The sequence below is a fragment of the Bos grunniens genome, chromosome 4 (genome assembly GCF_055505025.1).
Source record: "Bos grunniens cultivar Pamir isolate PY7600 chromosome 4, Bosgru_T2T1.0, whole genome shotgun sequence".
Lineage (NCBI taxonomy): Eukaryota > Metazoa > Chordata > Mammalia > Artiodactyla > Bovidae > Bos > Bos grunniens.
Window position 1 is genome coordinate 56,151,750 of NC_141168.1, and position 19,822 is coordinate 56,171,571.

The following is a 19,822-nucleotide window of genomic DNA, read 5'->3' on the forward strand; positions in this document are numbered from 1 at the left end:
GAAATCTCCTTGTCTCTTTATTTTACTTCCTCTGCTAACCTTAAAGGTAATTGCTCTGTAAGTTCAGCCATTTTCCCAGTAGTAATGCCCATTTTCTCAAACTTGTCTTAAAAGATAGCTTCTTACTCTATTGACATCATTTAATTCAACAAATCACATGAACACTTGTGCCTAGGCACTGAGCTTTGTGATAGAAGAATACGAAGATGAAAAGGGCTCAATTCTTGGGGGCAATGTTGTGGACTAAGTGACAGCTTGAATTGTTGAAATGGAATTTCTGTGTCAGAAAACATAAAAATAAGTTGGTCCACAGTCTCTTTAAATAGTAGTAATAACTACTGCCATTTATTGAGCACTTACTATCTGATTGAAAACTATACTGGATGCATTGTATATATTATTTTAGTTTTTACAACTCTGAGAGGTGGCTATTTTTTCCCAGTGAAGAAATGAGAGGATTGAAATCGGAGACATTAAGTAGACACCTAAACTCACACAACTAACAACTGATTGATTGGAACCAGAGCTCAGGGTGAGTCTGATTCTAGAGCCTGCATTTTTATCCATGTTACATACTTAGAGACAGTTTTTTTTTACACCACCTCATGGAGAAAAGATGAAGGAAAAGATTCCTCCTTTTCAAAAATAAGTGTAAAATACTATTGATTCAACCCTTTACCTGCCCTTGTGGTGTGATCCCAAAGTAAGTATAGCAGAATGGAAGACCAGACTTGATTTGAAATGCACAATCTGGAAGAAATGAAGTTGCCTTGGCTTCAGCAACTAGTAGCCTGGTCCACAGTGTCCTCTGGTGGCCAGCTCATGTCATTATTTTTCTTCTAAGGTTCAGGAATGAAATGTTCAACAACCTAAGATTCAGACAGGTTCAACCTTGGATAAAGCAGAAGCAGAATTTTCCAGCCATTCTTTGTTCCAGTCTCCTGCCAAATGACCTCACACTCCTATGACTGGAGTAGGCACACCATGGATTTGAGCATCAGGCTGACCGGAGATCAAGTGCCAGCTGTTAGCAGTGAATGGTACTCATGGGTGCTGGGACCATGCTGGGGCTCCCCAAGTTTCTTCCTGTTACCAGCCAAAGCCTAAATTCATCACTGCTCCAAGGGTCAGTAGACCATCCAGCCAAACTCTTAAGATAGTCAATCACCTAATCACCATTAATCCTTGCTTTCTACATCTCACTGACTATTTAGGTATGGATTTTTTTTTTCAGAATATGTGTAACTTTTATCTTCACAAAAGGAAAAACTCAATCTTGACAACACAACATCTCTGTAGAAATATTCTGAGAATATTTCTCTGTAGAAATTATTCTGAGTCCCATGCCCTGGACGCTGTCAATGTGATGGGTTTATGCCCATGATCTCTAACAATTAGAGATTGTTAGTCTCTAAGTGGTATCTGACTCTTCTTGCGACCCCATGGACTGTAGCCTGCCAGGTTCCTCTGTTTATGGAATTTCTCAGCAAAGAATATTGGAGTGGGTTGCAATTTCTTCCTCCAGAGGATCTTCTTGACCCAGGGATCAAACCCAGATCTCCCATATTACAAGTAGATTCTTTACCATCTGAGCCACCAGGGAGGCCCCATATGCCCATGATTAGGTTATGTTAAATGGCACAGTTGACCTTAAGACTGGGAGGTTATCTCTGTGGCATGACTTAATCAGACAAGCTTTTTAAACTCAGAAAGTTTAAAGTCTGGTTGGTTGCAAATTTGAAACACAAGGATTTGTCATGTTTTTCTGGCTTGAAGATGGAGAAGTCACCTGGAAAGGAAAAGTAGGAAGCCTCCCAGAACTCAAAGCCCCCAGCTGACAGCCAGCAAGGGGTAGGGACCTCATAAATGAATTTTGCCAACAAGCAGGGAGCTTGGAAGACCACCCCAGACTCCATCCAGATGAGGATGGCAGCCATGAAGACACCTTGATCTCAATCCAGTGAGACGCTAAGCAGAAAACCAAATAAATGGGGAAACAATGGAAAGAGTAAAAGACTTTATATTTTGGGGCTCCCAAATCACTACGGATGGTGACAGCAGCCATGAAATTAAAAGACACTTTCTCCTTGGAAGAAAAGCTGTGACCAACCTGCTGCTGCTGCTGCTGCTAAGTCGCTTCAGTCGTGTCCGACTCTGTGCGACCCCATGGACTGCAGCCTACCAGGCTTCTCCGTCCATGGGATTCTCCAGGCAAGAACACTGGAGTGGGTTGCCATTTCCTTCTCCAATGCATGAAAGTGGAAAGTGAAAGTGAAGTCACTCAGTCGTGTCTGACTCTTAGCGACCCCATGGACTGCAGCCTACCAGGCTCCTCCATCCATGGGATTTTCCGGGCAACAGTACTGGAGTAGGGTGCCATTGCCTTCTCCCTAGACAGCATATTAAAAAGCAGAGATGTTACTTTGCCAACAAATTTCTGTCTAGTCAAAGCTATGGTTTTTCCAGTAGTGTGGATGTGAGAGTTGGATTATAAGGAAAGCTGAGCACTGAAGAATTGATGCTTTTGAACTGTGGTGTTGGAGAAGACTCTTGTGAGGTCTTGGACTGCAAGGAGATCAAACCAGTCAATCCCAAAGAAAATCAGTCCTGAATATTCACTGGAAGGACTGATGTTGAAGCTGAAGCTGCAATATTGTGGCCACTTGATACGAAGAACTGACTCATTAGAAAAGACCCTGATGCTGGGAAAGATTGAATGCAGGAGGAGAAGGGGACAATAGAGGATGAGCTGATTGGATGGCATCACTGACTCAATGGACATGAGTTTGAGCAAGCTCCAGGAGTTGGTGATGGACAGGGAAGCCTGGTGTGCTGCAGTCCATGGGGTTGCAAAAGAGTTGGACACAACTGAGTGACTGAACTGAAGCAGAAAACCAGCCACTCTGTGCCCAGACTTCCAACCTGCAGAAACAATTATGTAATATATAACATAGATGAATTAATAAATATATCATGTATATCAGCAATCCCCAACTGTTTTGGCATCAGGGATTGGTTTTGTGGAAGACAATTTTTTCACAACAGAGGTGGTGAGGGTTGGGAGGATGGGATGGTTTCAGGATGATTCAAACACATTACATTTATCATGCACTTTATTTCTATTATTATTACATTGTGATATATAACAAAATAATTATACAACTCACCACAGTGCAAATCAGCGGGAGCCCTGAGCTTGTTTTCCTTCAACTAGGCAGTCCCATCTTGGTGTGATGGGAGACAGTGACACCCGAAGTGCATTGCTTCTGTCCCGACTACTCCATAATGTCTTTCTGGTTGCTGTTATGCTCCAACTTGGAGGCATGTATTTCCTCATCCACAACTGCTACACCACCAGTCTTCACCACTGGTTTGTATTTGGGTCCCTTTCGTTCATTCGTTTCTACTTTTGTATCAAATAATTAATTCATTGATAATAATAAATACATCATTTGCAGAAACTCAAGAACAATATTCTTGAACACCCCTAATGTAACTGAAAGTGGGGTCTGGCTGCTCCTCACTCAAAAGTCAATAAAGAGGCCAGCTTGATAGAAAAGTTTGCTTTATTTTGTATGCCAGCAACCAAGGGTGGAGTTGGGAGGGCAGACGCCTGTCCAAAGGCCGACTACTCTCTCAACCCAGTGACAATCAGGAGGAAAGAGCTTTTACAGACAGAGAGAGGGAGCTACATGCAGAAACAGCAGAGGCAGCTCTGACAGTCATCTTGAAATTGGTCACAGGTGGTCTGACTAGCATGATCTTGATTAAGTTCAGTTACTCTTCAGTTCCAGGGTTGGTTTGTTTTCATTTCTTGAGGCCAGTTCTTGGAATTGTGGCAGCTTTGACAGCTTGTGTCATGGCTACAGTCTGTTCATCATGCAGTTAACTTCTCCCCCATGAGGGGTTTCGGTATCTCTAAGACAGCTTAGAGGATACAGCTCACAATATTATCTATAGCCCTTGAGAAAAACTGCACAGCATATAGGATCTTAATTCCCTGACCAGGGACCAAACCTGTGCCCCCTGCAATAGAAACATGGTGCCTTAACCACTGAACCACCAGCAAAGTCCCTAGATCTCACTGTTTTTAATTAATTTCTCTAAAAAAATATTTTTGAGCTCTTTACTTAAGACTTGGAATTCTAAGGGGCTGCAGTGCATTTCCAAGGCAGAGACAGAGGGGGGATCTGGTTTTGCTAAATTTGGCTTAAATTGAAAAAAAAAAAAAGTTGCTATATGGTCTCAACAATCCCTTTGCAAATGATAGACTGAACTATTCAGCTCCCTAGAACAAGGTATTTTTTAGTAGAATTTTACATTAATATAGAATACTTTTTAAAATCCTAATAGGTTAAAACAAATCAACCAACCATTCTACACAGATAAAACCTTCACAAAGGTCAACTGAGGTAATCCAGAGATAAAACTAAATTATGTAGATTTTCAATGAAGTCACTAGTCATGTAACATAAATTATTTACACACTTGCAAGCACTTTAAGAAATGTGCTCCAAGGAGCATTAACCTTTGTTTTTGTATGTGTATGCCATTTTGAAGACTTGCATATTTTATTTTTCAGGAAACTTAACATTTTAAATAGTCTGTTCTCTACCAAATGGTCACGTTTTGGTATTATTCATATAGGATTGCTTATCCTAAAGAGTTGACATTTCCCAGGAGGAACTTTGACTGTGCTTTAGAAGTTTCATATAAATTAAAATCTTCATCAAATGTCAATATGGAGGGATGTAACACAGGATGAAACATAGACAGTCAAGTTATCTCTGTATATTTAGAAACTGCTCCTTCAAGACAGTCACACCAGGGAGGGGGGTTCAGGATAGGGAACACGTGTACACCCGTGGCTGATTCATGGCGATGTACAGCAAAACCACTATAATATTGTAAAGTAATTAGCCTCCAATTAAAATGAATAAATTTAAAATAAATAAGTAAATACATTAAAAAGAAAAAAAAAGATATTCACACCAGAAAGCTTAGTCTGTGTTTAATATTCAGGAGTATGAATTTGGCTCATCAGAAGCCTTGGCAAGACCTTACTATTTCAAAGTTATTAAGAACTACCTCTAGGGCAAGTCCATATTTACTGAGTTATGATAAATTTATTATAATGAAGGAAAACAAGTGTAGCCAGCTATCTTTAAAAATGCCCCAATCACTGTTTCTCAATATACAAAGACTAGAACTACTCATATATATATTTATCATACAACAAATCCCATCTCTGTCCCCTGAAATTCCTGTAATTTTATTCATTAGAAGATTAAAAAAAAAAAAAAAGACTTAAAGAGCACTTTACAGCAGCATTCAGCTCTCCTATGAAATTCTCAGGGTCTTAAATATTATGTACACTTCTGGTTTTTTTTTTCCTTTTCTTTTAGTAAGCTAGACACTAGCTTCAGTTTGTGGATCTGGAGGAAAAATTACCCACTCAAAACTGTTCTAGAAATTGTCTTTTGCAGAATAGCAGGTAGCTGAGTTAAAAATAGGAGGGTAATTTCCCTGTTTTCCAAAATTTAAGTCTTTTTTTTTGCTGTTGTTGTTCCCCTTGTACATCAGCCTCAGTCACCACTTCTGAGTGAAGATGGACAGAGGCTCTGGCCTCTGCTCCTCTGGCTTCCCAACAGCTGCTTTATCATTGCTGCAGCCAGGCCTGAATGCATGTGTATCGATGAGGACCTCCCCCAAATGGCCTTTAGAGGCAATGCCTCAGCGTATTTTCTGTCTTTTCCAGCGCATGTGTGCTAAATCACTTCAGTCGTGTCTGACTCCGTGCGAACCTATGACTGTAGCCTACCAGGCTCCTCTGTCTATGGGATTCTTCAAGCAAGAATACTGGAGTGGGTTGCCACACCCTCCTCCAGGGGATCTTGCCGACCCAGGGATCAAACCTGCACCTCTTATGTCTCTTGGATTGGCAGGAAATAGGAAATCCTGAACCTCCTGTGTCTCCCTGAAAACCAGGAAATCAACCTCCCCTGTGAAAGGTGCCCTCCCCACACCCAGAGGTAGAAGGACACCCCTTTATCCCCAGAGTTGGGAATTCAGAGCCAAGATGCCTCTGGAAACACCTTATTCCTTCTTTAAATTTACCACCTTAGGCCTAATCTCTCTTTAGATTCTTCACTAATTAAGCACCTAAAATCTAAGTTTTGTCCTGTGTACACCTCACAGATTTATTGTATCTGTCTCTAAAAAGTGTAACAGCTGCCTGATTTGGACACCTCTTGGGTCCTATTCTTACAGGACCTCCTTACGCATGAATTAAATTTTGTTTCTACTTCTCCCATTAATCTGGCTGTGTCAATATTATTAGTTCAGTCACAGTCCTCCAGAGGTGGAGAAGGCAGACCTTCCCCTCCACAACAGTGCCTAAGTCAAGTTTGGGGAGTATGGGAAGGGCACACCGCTCCCATGCCCTCACATCCTCTTCCCATCCCATCAGTATACAGACAAGTAACCCATTTTTTCCCCACACTATTTCTCTCACCTATTATGAAAACAGTCAAAAATCTGGAGGGAGAGCTTGAAAGCTCTCCTAATCTCCTTGTTCAAGGTTTTATTTAACTGAATCTCCAGCAAACCCTCTAATCTTGTTTAATCTTTCTGGTGATTGGCCTCCACCCTGTAGTTAGCCCCTTGAGCCCCTTATTAGCACCCACTCCAGTATTCTTGCCTGGAGAATCCCAGGGATGGGGGAGCCTGGTGGGCTGCCGAGTATGGGGTTGCACAGAGTCGGACACGACTGAAGCGACTTAGCAGCAGCAGCAGGGACTCCTCCAAAAGGGCTTGTTAGGAAAACAGAAGATTCTTTTCCATCACTCAGGAAAGCCCAAGTGTTTTAGGTTATCTGTGCCAGGAACAAGAGACAAAATCAAACCTATGTGTTTATCATGCTGCAATATTTAATAAACTCTTTTGGAACCCATGGGTTTATGATGTTTCTACCGTAATTAACACACACACACACACACAAACCAAGGGGTTCTGACATCCTCCACATCCACAACCTAGTAGGTAGATTATCTTTCTTCTAAGTGAGGAATCAAAGCAGAGGTGACATGCCTGAGGACACAGAGGCAGGAAGTGGCACAAGTGAACCTAAACCCAGTTCTCTGATTCTTTTTCAGCTGGACTTGTCCTCTCCTGTTTTGCCTTTCTTCACTTTGAAATGGGAGAGAGAACGGACACTTTCTGAGTTCTCGTGATGCATCTGTCGTCTCAACAGTGACTATTTGACACAGTCTTTCCAAAGACAAAATCGGAAGGATTTAGATAGTTTCCTAAGGACACAGGTGCTAACTAGTGCTTGCAGAATATGAATCATGGTGAGTTCCAAATATTATGGGGGTTGAGGTTAACTGTATAAATGTCATCCAAATAAATGTTCCAGCAAAGAGAATGTAGCCCAACCTAAACCTCAGAATTTCTCAATCTGATCTCCCAATGTCAGGGAAAATCATGTTTCCAATCATCTGGACCTATAGTTTCACATAAGGTAATAAAACATAACAAAGTTAATACCGAATGCTTCTTCTCAAAAGTGTCCTCACTTAATTTGTTACACCTTAAGAGATAATTCATAGTGTGGCTGTTCATTTTAAAGATATGTTTCCTCTAAAAAGGAAAGAAAATGTCTTTATTAAAAGTCTGTGAGTGGTGGTCTATTGTTGGTTGAGAAGAAATGACACTCTTTGTCTGAGGTTAACAATAATGGAAATAGATAATATAAGTGATCTGTGACCATGCATTCAGAGGTGAAAGCTTGTGACCAAGCTTTCAGAGGTGAAACAAAAAAGACTTCCTTATTTTTATTTTTTAAGACTTTCTTTTTAAAAAGTGTGTACTATAATGATTGCCATAATTATGCCCTAACTTTTAAGGTCATCTTGCTTACCAAAAAATATTTAGGAAACAAGCTACTGTATAGTTCTCAGTTCTCTAGAGAAAGCATAAGTTTTGATGTTTCTGATACAGTAAGTCACTGGAATTCATAGAAAAATATTCTGAGATATAATTTCATGTGTTGAAAAACATAGGTTTAATGGACTGTAGCACTTGAGTATATTTTGAATTATGAAGATATTTTATATTTTGAAATAATACAAGAACAATCATATTCTTTTTTTATTAGAAATAAAAGCCAATCATACCAGAATGCAGAAATTATGCTGACTTGATTTGGTTGTTAGAAAAGTTGTTTCCTTTTTCACATTGTGGCACTTTAAACAACACACTATCCTATCTATTAATTACCTTTATTAGTCTGCTTTTGTTTAGTTGCTAAGTCGTTTCTGACTCTTTGCCACCCCATGGACTGTAGCCCACCAGGCTCCTCTGTCTAACGGATTCTCCAGGCAAGAATAATAGTGGGTTTACATTTCCTTCTCCAGGGGATCTTCCAGGGATGGAACCTGATTATCCTGTGTTGCAGGTGGATTCTTTACCACTGAGCCACCAGGGAAGCCCCTATTAGTTTGCTAGGGCTGCCGTATGAATAAAACAGATGGGGTCGGTTAAACAACAGTAATTTATTTCTCATAGTTCTGGTGTCCACAAGATCAAGAAGTCAAGAAGTTTGGTTTCTTCTTGTGACCACCTTTCTTTTTGTACTTGCATATATCTGGGTCCTTAATTTCATTTTCTTAGAAGGTTACACTGGATTAGGCCAACCATGTGATCCCATTTTACCTTAATTTCCTCAGTAAAAGCTCTAACTCCAAATACAGTCACAGTCTGAAGTTCTGGAGGTTTGAATTTAACAGGATTTTCTTTTTTAATCCTTTTTTTTCAGCCTGCTGCATGGCATGCAGGATCTTAGCTCCCCAACCACGGACTGAACCCATGCCCTCTGAAGTGGAAACATGGAATTTTAACCATTGGATCACCAGGGAAGTCTCTAACAAAGGATTTTAAAAGGACACAATTCAACCATAACACTCTCTTTGCAGCTTTGTATTTTTTAATTTATCTTTAAAATAGTTTCATTCTATACCATTGCTACTTAAATGTTTTGTTTAATAATTTACAGGCATATGCTTTTTTTTTCTTTTCTGCAAAGTGCTCAAAATGGTTAGAATGAGTCCAAATAGTTCTTTGACCTCTAAAAAAGCAAACATTATAACAACTCTATGTTTCAGTGCATACATATAGACCATTTTCCTTCATCCATTTCTCCTGCCCATAATGAAAACAGTAGAATATAGAGGGAAAAATGAAAGAGTAAAATTATATAGGAAAAGATGAAGTGTAAGAAATATTAAACTGCACGGGACCACTCACATATTATTTCTAAGGAGACTGGACCCTGACCTCCCACCAAGGGGAACTGGAAAGGCCTTCTATTCAGAGGGTGTTCTTGGGGGTTTCTGAAGGATTGTATGCCCTGCCCTCAGACCTAATAAGTCTTACACATAGTTTGCCAACTATCCTCCAACATAAAGTTGTTATACTCAAACATACTGCCAGAGAGAACAATTTCAAACCTACAAACCTGTTTGGCTGGGTGAAAAACCACACATTGTCTAAATAGCATACTGTCCACTCACGCGTGTGTAACAGAACTGCCCAACAGGTACACCACTTGTGAAGGTGTGCTGCGATGTTGCCTCCCCCACAAGGATGTATATAAAAATCATCATTCATGCCTCTCCTAACAACAACAACAAAAGTCTTCTGCAGAGATATAAATATCTGGTAGAGAGACTGGAGCAGTGTGCTGGTTGCATATTGGAAGTCCTGAAAAAGGGTGAAAACGCAGACAGTGAAGGTGCAATAAGAGAGAGAAGGAGAAAACCTTAAGGCCATAACCTGGAGAACAGGACCATGAAAGAGAGAAATTTGGGAAAAGAGTTAGTAAAAGCCTTTAAGAAGAGACAGCAGAGACAACCAGTTAGGCTGGTACCTGGGAGGTGAAGTTTAGTGATATGAGCTGAAAAGTTTCCACGCCATTTAGCAGCAAGTGGCTCATTAGTGTCCCTGGTGAGGGTGGATGAGTGGGCGTAATAGTAACAAAATCTGGGTTCGCAGTGAGTGAAGGAATAGGAGGTGGAGAAGGCTGAGTGCTTATAATCCTCTATAGAGGAACTTAGCTGTGAAGGGAAGAAGGGAGAATGATGACTGGGGACAATATTGAGCAAAGGGAAGTGAGAGAATACTGCTTCTTTCATGATCTGAACCCTTACAACAGACAGTTACATACTCAGTTAAAATCTACCTCCATGTTTTGGTTTGTTTGTTTTTACAAAAAAGGTACACTTTCTTTTCATTAATTTGTTCTCACAACAGTGCTGTTGAAGTCAGGGTATGATCCCTACTCCATAGATGAAGAAGCTACTTGCCTTCAGTTCAGTTCAGTTGCTCAGTAGTATCTGACTCTTTGCAACCCCATGAATTGCAGCACACCAGGCCTCCCTGTCCATCACCAATTCCTGGAGTTCACTCAGACTCACGTCCATTGAGTTAGTGATGCCATCCAGCCATCTCATCCTCTGTCGTCCCCTTCTCCTCCTGCCCACAATCCCTCCCAGCATCAGAGTCTTTTCCAATGAGTCAACTCTTCACATGAGGTGGCCAAAGTACTGGAGTTTCAGCTTTAGCATCATTCTTTCCAAAGAAATCCCAGGGCTGATCTCCTTCAGAATGGACTGGTTGGATCTCCTTGCAGTCCAAGGGACTCTCAAGAGTCTTCTCCAACACCACAGTTCAAAAGCATCAATTCTTCGGCACTCAGCTTTCTTCACAGTCCAACTCTCACATCCATACATGACCACTGGAAAAACCATAGCCTTGACTAGACAGACATTTGTTGGCAAAGTAATGTCTCTGCTTTTGAATATGCTATCTAGGTTGGTCATAACTTTCCTTCCAAGGAGTAAGCGTCTTGTAATTTCATGGCTGCAGTCACCATCTTCAGTGATTTTGGAGCCCAGAAAAATAAAGTCTGACACTGTTTCCACTGTTTCCCCATCTATTTCCCATGAAGTGGTGGGACCAGATGCCATGATCTTCGTTTTCTGAATATTGAGCTTTAAGCCAACTTTTTCACTCTCCACTTTCACTTTCATCAAGAGGCTTTTCAGTTCCTCTTCACTTTCTGCCATAAGGGTGGTGTCATCTGCATATCTGAGGTTATTGATATTTCTCCCTGCAATCTTGATTCCAGCTTGTGCTTCTTCCAGCCCAGCGTTTCTCATGATGTACTCTGTATATAAGTTAAATAAGGAGGGTGACAATATACAGCCTTGATGTACTCCTTTTCTTATTTGGAACTGGTCTGTTGTTCCATGTCCAGTTCTAACTGTTGCTTCCTGACCTGCATACAGGTTTCTCAAGAGGCAGATCAGGTGGTCTGGTATTCCCATCTCTTTCAGAATTTTCCACAGTTTATTGTGATCCACACAGTCAAAGGCTTTGGCATAGTCAATAAAGCAGAAATAGATGTTTTTCTGGAACTCTCTTGCTTTTTCCATGATCCAGCGGATGTTGGCAATTTGATCTCTGGTTCCTCTGCCTTTTCTAAAACCAGCTTGAACATCAGGAAGTTCATGGTTCACGTATTGCTGAAGCCTGGCTTGGAGAACTTTGAGCATTACTTTACTAGCGTGTGAGATGAGTGCAATTGTGCGGTAGTTTGAGCAACAAGTGGTAAAAAGCAGAGCAGCGCTTTGCCTCAGGGCTTCTGGCCCAAGGCTATGATCTTCCACAGAACTGTAGCTGCCTGAGGAGTATACGCAGTAATCTTCATGCCAGTGATTTGTGAGAGGCTCCCCATGGACTCCCACCTCTCCGGTTTGACATCGGTGTGTTTGCTTTGGAGTCTGACACCAGTGCTTTCACAGCCATCCTGTCCTTTCAACTAGTAAAGCACAGGGAGGCACTCACATTCAGCCCAAGCTTGTAATAACTTGTACTTACTTCTGGTGGGCCATCACTCTTTCTTAATCACAGCATCCCACTTTATTCCAAGTAGCAATATGTCCAACTCAAAAACAAGCACTCCCAGACATCTTTTCAGCTGAGGGTAACCAAAGAGATATAATCTGAAGTTGGTTGTATATTCTAGTTGTTCCTTGAAAACCACATTAACGCCTGCACAGCAGCTGTGCACGCTTTGGGCTTCCCCTGCTCCCCATCCCTGTACCACTTCTCTCGTTTTCCACGTGCCTTCTGTTTGGAACAGGTATTTGGATAACTGGGCAAGTTGATGAAGGAAGCCAGTGCTAAGGATGTTAGGGTAATGAGTGAACTAGATCAGGTCAGTTGTGAAACCAAGAAGCCACCAGACCAGCCCTCTGGCAGGTCACCTCTAGAGTTTTTGTTTTTGTTTTTCACAAAGAATACTGTTTCACCAACTGCAATTTCTGGCCAAACACAATTTCTATGCAGTAACACAGTCATTCCAAACTTTCAGTGCTCCCTAGAAGTACTATTTCTGCCCTCTTCACTACTCTTTGTCTTTCTTTTCTCTCATGTACAAAGAATACTGTAGGTGGCCGCTTCCCCTTCTCACTACCCCCCCATCACCCCAGAGTCGACTGCCCACACCTCCCTGTCCCATCACTTACAGCGATCGCTGCGGTCCTCTTAGCCAGAGCCCCTTCCCCCGAGATGTTGGTCTCAGCAGCATGAAGCACTCTTGCTCACCCCACCTGTGGGAATCTTCCCCCCCTCAGGTCTGTCCTAGGTCCAGGTTGGCCTCCTTCCTTTCCGCTTCTTCTCGGTAGGCTCCTCCTCCTTAAGTGTCAGCGGCTTTGGGCCCAAGGAAGGAAGGAGACCAGGAGCTCAAACCAGCAGCCACGATCCAACTAACTCAACACACTCAGAGAGGGGAAAGTCGGGGAGACCGTGGGGGGCAAAAGGGCTCTGTCCTCTAGAAGAGCCAAGGCCCACACGCACAGGGATGTGTAGAAGGGAGGACTGGGATTCACCAGGAAGCAGGGTGCAGGGGACCGCTTTCCTCCACCAAGTCTCAGCACCGGCTTCTTCCAGCGTCTTGGGTGGAAGCTGCCCCACGTGAGGCCTTGTGCAGGACGCAGGCGTGGAACAGCCGAGGGCGGGGCCTAGCCGGGCGGGGCAGGAGCGAGACCTGCGTCAGACTTAGCACGTGCGGCCCACATGGTATATAAAGGTGGGAGCCCTCAGAACCCGTAGTATAGGCAGCCTTGAAGGCAAGTTCACAGCAGTTCCAGTCGTGTGTGCCACCACAGAGGCTCATAGAGGCAGACGCTGAGCTAAAGAAGGGAGGCTTATAGAGGCAGTACCTCCAGACCTTTCTTCTATGTGCCGGTCATGGCCCAGAAGCCTCACCTGGGTCCCTGGGACCAGAATCCTGCCTATAATCCACTCTCCATTCCTGGGGCAGGTGAGGAATCTGAATCCCCAAGGAGGTTCAGTGGGATTAGGGACCCTCCCTGTAAATCAAAGCCTGAAGGTTTTCTAACACCTTTGTCCATTACTTCCCTTCACCCTGTGTTCACACGAAAGAGACTGGCAGCCCATGGAGCAGTGATTGTGGTTCAGGTTAAGAGAAAATATGCGAATTCTAGCTTTGTGCCAGTTATTCTGCTCAATAGTAGAAATGGGTTCTCTCATTTGACATCAACCCATGAGCTCGGTATTGTTGCTGCCCTTGCTCCCCAAATGAGGGAACCTAGGCTCTCAGTCTGGAGAAGGCAATGGCACCCCACTCCAGTACTCCTGCCTGGAAAATCCCATGGATGGAGGAGTCTGGTAGGCTGCAGTCCATGGGGTCGAGAAGAGTCGGACACGACTGAGCGACTTCACTTTCACTTTCATGCATTGGAGAAGGAAATGGCAACCCAATCCAGTGTTCTTGCCTGGAGAATCCCAGGGACGGGGGAGCCTGGTGAGCTGCCGTCTATGGGGTCACACAGAGTCGGACACGACTGAAGTGACTTAGTAGCAGCAGAAGCAGTAGGCTCTCAGTCAGAGATTGGCTCAGGCTCACAGAGTAATCCAGCCAAAGTCTCCTTGGGTTGTGAGACCAGTCTGGTTGGACGAGGTACCTTACAGGTCCTAGTCTCTATACTTGTTTTGATGAGGCCTAAACATTCTAAGGGGACTCAGAGGTAAAGAATCTGCCAATGCAGGATACTTGGATTCCATCCCTGGGTGGGGAAGATCCCCTGGAGAAGGAAATGGCAACCCACTCCAGTATTCTTGCCTGGGAAATCCCATGGACAGAGGAGCATGGCTGGCTACAGGTCCTGGGGTCGCAAGAGGCAGACATGACTTAGCAAATAAACAACAACAAACATTCTAAAAGCTATTATGTGAGGTCAGAAAAGTATTTTGGAGGAAGAAGGACAAACAAGACTTGAAAATGTCTGGAAGTTAGACATCTAGGATTTCATTCAGTGCATGGGGGAAAGGGGCTGTGGGCAGCCAGGAGGATCCATGGGGTGATTCTCCCAAGTATCCTGCTGTGGATAAAGCCTGTTGTGTATATAGTGTAACTTTTCCAAGTAGAAAACCAAGTAGAAAACCAAGTGTGATGAGGAGAGCTTTTGAATTCGTCAGTCACCATTCCCAGATGAATAGTAGTCAGTCTGAGAAAGAGAACCTTGAGCCAGCTTATGGCTGGTGACCTACAGTTCCTCACTGTGTCTCTACCTGGCAGGTGTTGGACTAGCACCTCCACCATGAGCCACTTCCTTCAAGAAACCTTACTGTACATAAACCATTGGGTTTGTTTCTCTGGAGATTCTTTTTTTTTTTTTCCTCTGGAGATTCTCTAATGACTACAGATGTTGAAATGCTGTTTTGAAATGCTGCAGAGACAAGAATTGTGTGAGGAAAAGTCTCTTGAGTACAGAATACAGAGTGGAGGGAAGTTTGTGAGAGGAAGAATGTATCTTAAACATTCTGAGAATTCACAGACTGAGTTGCTGTATACCTCTGGTTTTCCCATACCCTTAAGATTTACATTATTTTATTTGTCCTTTAGAGTTGTGGTTTGGGAGAATTAAAAGTGTAAGTGCTGGAAATAGAAATAAGATTTATAATGAGTTTTTCTTAATTGTAACATGGCTCAGATTTTAGTGAGGAAAGACTGATAGGATTTATTGTCCTATGAGGGCTTCCCAGGTGGTCCTAGTGGTAAAGAAGCCACCTGCCAGTGCAGGAGGCGTAAGAGACAGTGGGTTACATCCCTGGGTGGGGAAGATTCCCTGGAGAAGGGCGTGGCAACCCACTATAGTATTCTTGCCTGGAGAATCCCATGGATAAAGGAGCCTGTCCAGCTGCAGTCCACAGGGCTGCAAAGTCGGACACGATGAAGTGACTTAGGATGGATGGATGGTCCTATGAAACCTGGAATTCAGGGATGAAGCCACTTGTGGTTGGCAGATAGAGATGAGATCCCCTACAGGGTTTCCGTTCCTGTATGTTTTAGCTTTCTGATCACATGGCTGTCTAGTATTGGGGATCAGTTTTCCCTGTAACTTCACTGTGAATGATCTGAGAAAAGCTTGCATTGTATTAGTTTTTTTTTTTTTTAACTCTTTTGGGATTAAGTGACTTCCATGCATTTTACATATCCAGAATGTCTTAACACCTTTTGAATATTAAGACATGGAGTACACAGTCCTACAGAATTGAAAGAGATGGCTGATTTATCGGATATGTTGTTGTTTTGTTTTCACCACATCAGGGAACATGGAATCTTAGTTTCCCAACCAGGGATTGAACCAGTGCTCTCAGCAGTGAAAGAGCAGAGTCCTAACCACTGGACTGCCAGGGAATTCCCTGAATTATGTTCTTCTGTATGGGTTGATTTTAGTAAATATTTAACTTCTTTGCCTCAGTTTTGTCTTATGTATAATAAGCTGAATTAGGATTTCTGACATGGGCCATCTCCCCATTTCTCTACACTCCCACCTGTCAACAACCATTCTATTTCTGCAATTCCACTTTTTCTGTATCTTTACAAAAGTGATCATACAACATTTACTTTTTTCTGTCCAACTGATTTTTCTTAGAAAAATGTCTCAAGCTTTCTAGGTCCTTGTGTTGGCGGGATTTCCTTTTAAAGATGATTAGGTTTTGATAGCAGGGAAAGGAGGGAAAGGGAAGTTACCTTATGGGGAATGACCCATCCATGCCTAGGTCCTTATTGGACCACGGACATCTTAATGAGGTGATACAGTGAGAAACTAGATGATGAGGTGCTTTATGCCATCCTAGGGAATGTGGTCACTGTCCCTCATTATCTGATAGCCCATGATGTGCCATTCAACTACTGTAACTGGAGTGAGGATCACAGATTGTTCAGAGGTTGTTCTGGAAGCAAAACGGATTGTAGACCTGTGAGAGGCATGGGAGATGGGTTAAGAAAGTCGTTAGGAGTTACTCATGTAACAACTAGGGGAGGACTTTATGTCCTTTGCTTTGGTAGCTTTGGTAGAAGACTAGGCGGGAGGCCGGTGGTGGGTGTGAGCAGCTGTGGCTGTGCAGTGTGTACTGGCTGAATGTTGTGACTGGTGGCAGGAGACAGGATGGCTAACTATCCCCTTCTCTTTCTAGGTTTCACAAGTGGAAGTCTGTATTTTCCAGTGGTGCTCAATGAGCATCCTACCTTCCTCATCCCTCAGTCCCTGTTACCCACTACTCTTGACCAAAGATCCATGGTCCCAATGTTTTATAACATGGCACAGTTCCAACAATATGGTGGCTGCTGGAAAGAAATGAAAACAAAAGACACGCAAACAGAAGCTGAACCTCAGCAGGCTGAAAATTTGGATAAAAAGCAAGATGTGAACTCAGAAGGCAACAGCCATGACATGCGAGTGGTGACCAGTATCCCTGAGAATGTGGCTGAAGAGGAAGAGGTAGAGAGCAGTGGCCACCCTGAGGGAGATATTCTCTCACCTACCTGGTTGGCTCAGGTCAACAAAGTAGATGAGGGCACCAGGGTGACGTGGGTCAGTGCCATGATGCACAGCCCGAGTCATCATCAGAAAGCAGTGCAGGACCGTGGTGGGATTATCGGGACCTCATTGAACCTGATGATGATGATGATTTTGATTCTGAGAGTTATGACGAGTTCACTCCCCACTCTCAATGTCCCCTGTCCCCCTGCCAAATGAAGTAGGTGAGGGCATACAGCTTAGGGAATATCTATCCCCAGCAAACATCCTCCAGAGGTGACACTCACATCCTCCGTTAAGTGTCATACCGCCCCTCATGCCACCCTGTACAGAGAGGATAAGGGTATCCAGGGGGAAATGAGAGGAGGAGCAGAGCAGGTGGAGAATGGGTACCAGGATGAGGATGAATACGTAGGTGAGTTACCCAGTGACTGTGAGCGACGCAGTTCCTCCCCTACCTGGTTGACCCTGGTCAACAGAGTAGATGAGGCCATCCAAGGGGACATGGTTCAGTGCTGTGATAAGCAGAACGAGCCATCATCAGAAAGCAGTGAAGGACCATGGTGGGAGTATGGGGATCTCATTGAATTTGATGATGATGATTATTCTGGTAGTTACGAGGAGTGTTTTTATTCCCATATACTGTTCCCTGCCTCCCTGCAAAATGAAGGAAGTGAGGACATGCAATTGGAGAGACCCCCAGCAAATGCCATCCAGAAGTGATGATCATATCCTCCATAAGGGGTGTCAGTATTCCTCCCCTCCTCCTACTCTGCATAGACTGGATGTGGGCATCCAATGGGAAATGAGAGGCAGCAGAGCCAGTGGAGAGTGGGTACCAGGATGAAGATGAGTATGAATATGAAAGTGCAGTAGAGAATAACTGAGGGGCATGGTTCCTCCCCTGCCTGGTTGACCCAGTCCAACAAAGTGGGTGAAGGCATCCAGTGTGACATGAGATATGCAGCAAAGCAGACCAAGTGTAGGAACCAGGATAAACAGGATTATGAAGGTGAGGAAGAGAACAGTAACTATGAGGGACAGGGTTCCTCCCCTACCTGGTTGGCCCAGGTCAACAAAGTGGATGAGGGCATCCAGTGCGACATGAGCTGCTACAAAGCCCAGGTAGAGAAATCTCCCCAGCAGATGCCTTCCAGGGGTGAAGAGACGGCATCAGACAGCAAAACCAGGGGATCATGGAAAAAACAGTTACAAACAGGAAACTGAGCGTGGATAAAGATGAAGTGATCTTAAATGATGAGATTGAGGAGGCATATCATGAAAACTTGAAAAGGTGTGCAAAAGTTAAAAAGACTGTGAAAGGCAGGAAGCTGAAAGACATGAACAGCTTCTCAAATGCTAAGACAGCCTATCTGTTGAAGAAAACTACTGTCTTGACCGTTGTGCTTCTTGAGGATTCAGAAGACTCTGAGCTGGAAGAGGAGGGTGACATGGATGAGGTAGGATGCCTCCTTGAAGAAGTGAGTCCACAGGGCCCTCTGACATCTTCTACAGGAAGGTCTTATCACAAGGCTGGAAGGATAATCAGGATGCCACCTAAGAGCCCTGTCCCTTCCCGACTTGTAGTCTGGCCCACCAGAAATAAGTGCAAGTTTTTACAAGTCTGTGGTCAATGTGAGTGTGTCCCTGTTATTACGACAGGATGGCTGTGAAAGCACTGGTGTCAGGCTCCAAAGCAAACCCACCATGGCCAAGTCGGAGGGACTGCAGTCCAGGAGAGCCTCTCACAAATCACTGGAGTGTAAGTGACTAATGGATTCATATACTATTTGGTTGTCTGTGGTGGTTCCCTACCAGGTGAATCAATAGCATTCCACTTTGAAAGTGTGTTGTCACTTAAAGTATAGTGTGCTGTGTGCTAAGTCACTTCAGTCGTGTCTAACTCTTTGCCACCATATGTACTATAGCCCACCAGGCTCCTCTGTCCATAGGATTCTCCAAGGCAAGCACACTGGAGTGGGTTGCTGAAATTCCATTCTGCAGGGGATCTTCCCAACCCAGGGATCGAAGCTGTGTCTCTTACATCTCCTGCATTAACAGGCAGATTATTTAACACTCGTGCCACCTGGAAAGCCCTATTAACTATACTGCCCATATTCAAAGGATCTGCAAAAAGAGGTCTTAAGTTAGAATTCCTGCATTCAGGGGAAATGCAGTGTAATCTGAAACATTAGTAGATGATAAAGATCTGGGTGGTGGTGGTAAGGAGAGTTTGGCATAGTTGAGAACATCAATCTAGCAGGACTGCTGAGAAAGGGTGGTCCATATGGAGGCAGAGAATTGGAACAGACAGGATCTGTGGTTTGGAGGTGAAAGGAGAAAGTCTGGAGTGGGGATGAAGACAGCAGCCTGAGCTCAAATGGACAGCCAGAGCAGAACTGTTTTAGATCCTCCTCCCAGAGGGGAGAATTGTGAGGAATTGAGCAAGAGGCTAAGAATAGGGTAAAGGAGTGTTTTTTTCACTTAGATTTTTATCCTGTAGGCAATAAGCGACTAATTCGATTGAGTAGAGAAATGAAGCGAATGTGCTGTAGGAATTTCAACCAGCATATAAAGTATTTTATAGGAGAAATTAGAATGGAGAGTGCTTATATGGCTGAAAAGCAGTTTTATTCAACAGAACCAAGTGGTGAGGGTTCTGATTCACACAGGAGTAAAAAATACGTGCAAGGACTAACAAAACTGAACCTTTAAAAAAAGACAGGAGTTTGAAGTTGGCAAGAGTTGATTTGCTTTGCTGTGTGGGTTGTAGGTAGGAGTGTAAAATGGTGAGACTGAGGGACTGGACTGCAGACCACCCACACCCGGTTGAAGCGTGAGTTTGGAGCACCCTAGGACTGGCAGGGGCACAGCTGACAGGAGTGGGGAGGGAGCACCCTAAGGGGAAC

General features: G+C 43.6%; 1 pseudogene; it reads left to right on the top strand.

The window, feature by feature from the left end:
• Window positions 1-984: 984 nt before the first annotated feature.
• LOC147374187 (uncharacterized) lies at window positions 985-18,683 on the top strand (annotated as a pseudogene).
• The last annotated feature ends 1,139 nt before the right edge of the window (window positions 18,684-19,822 follow it).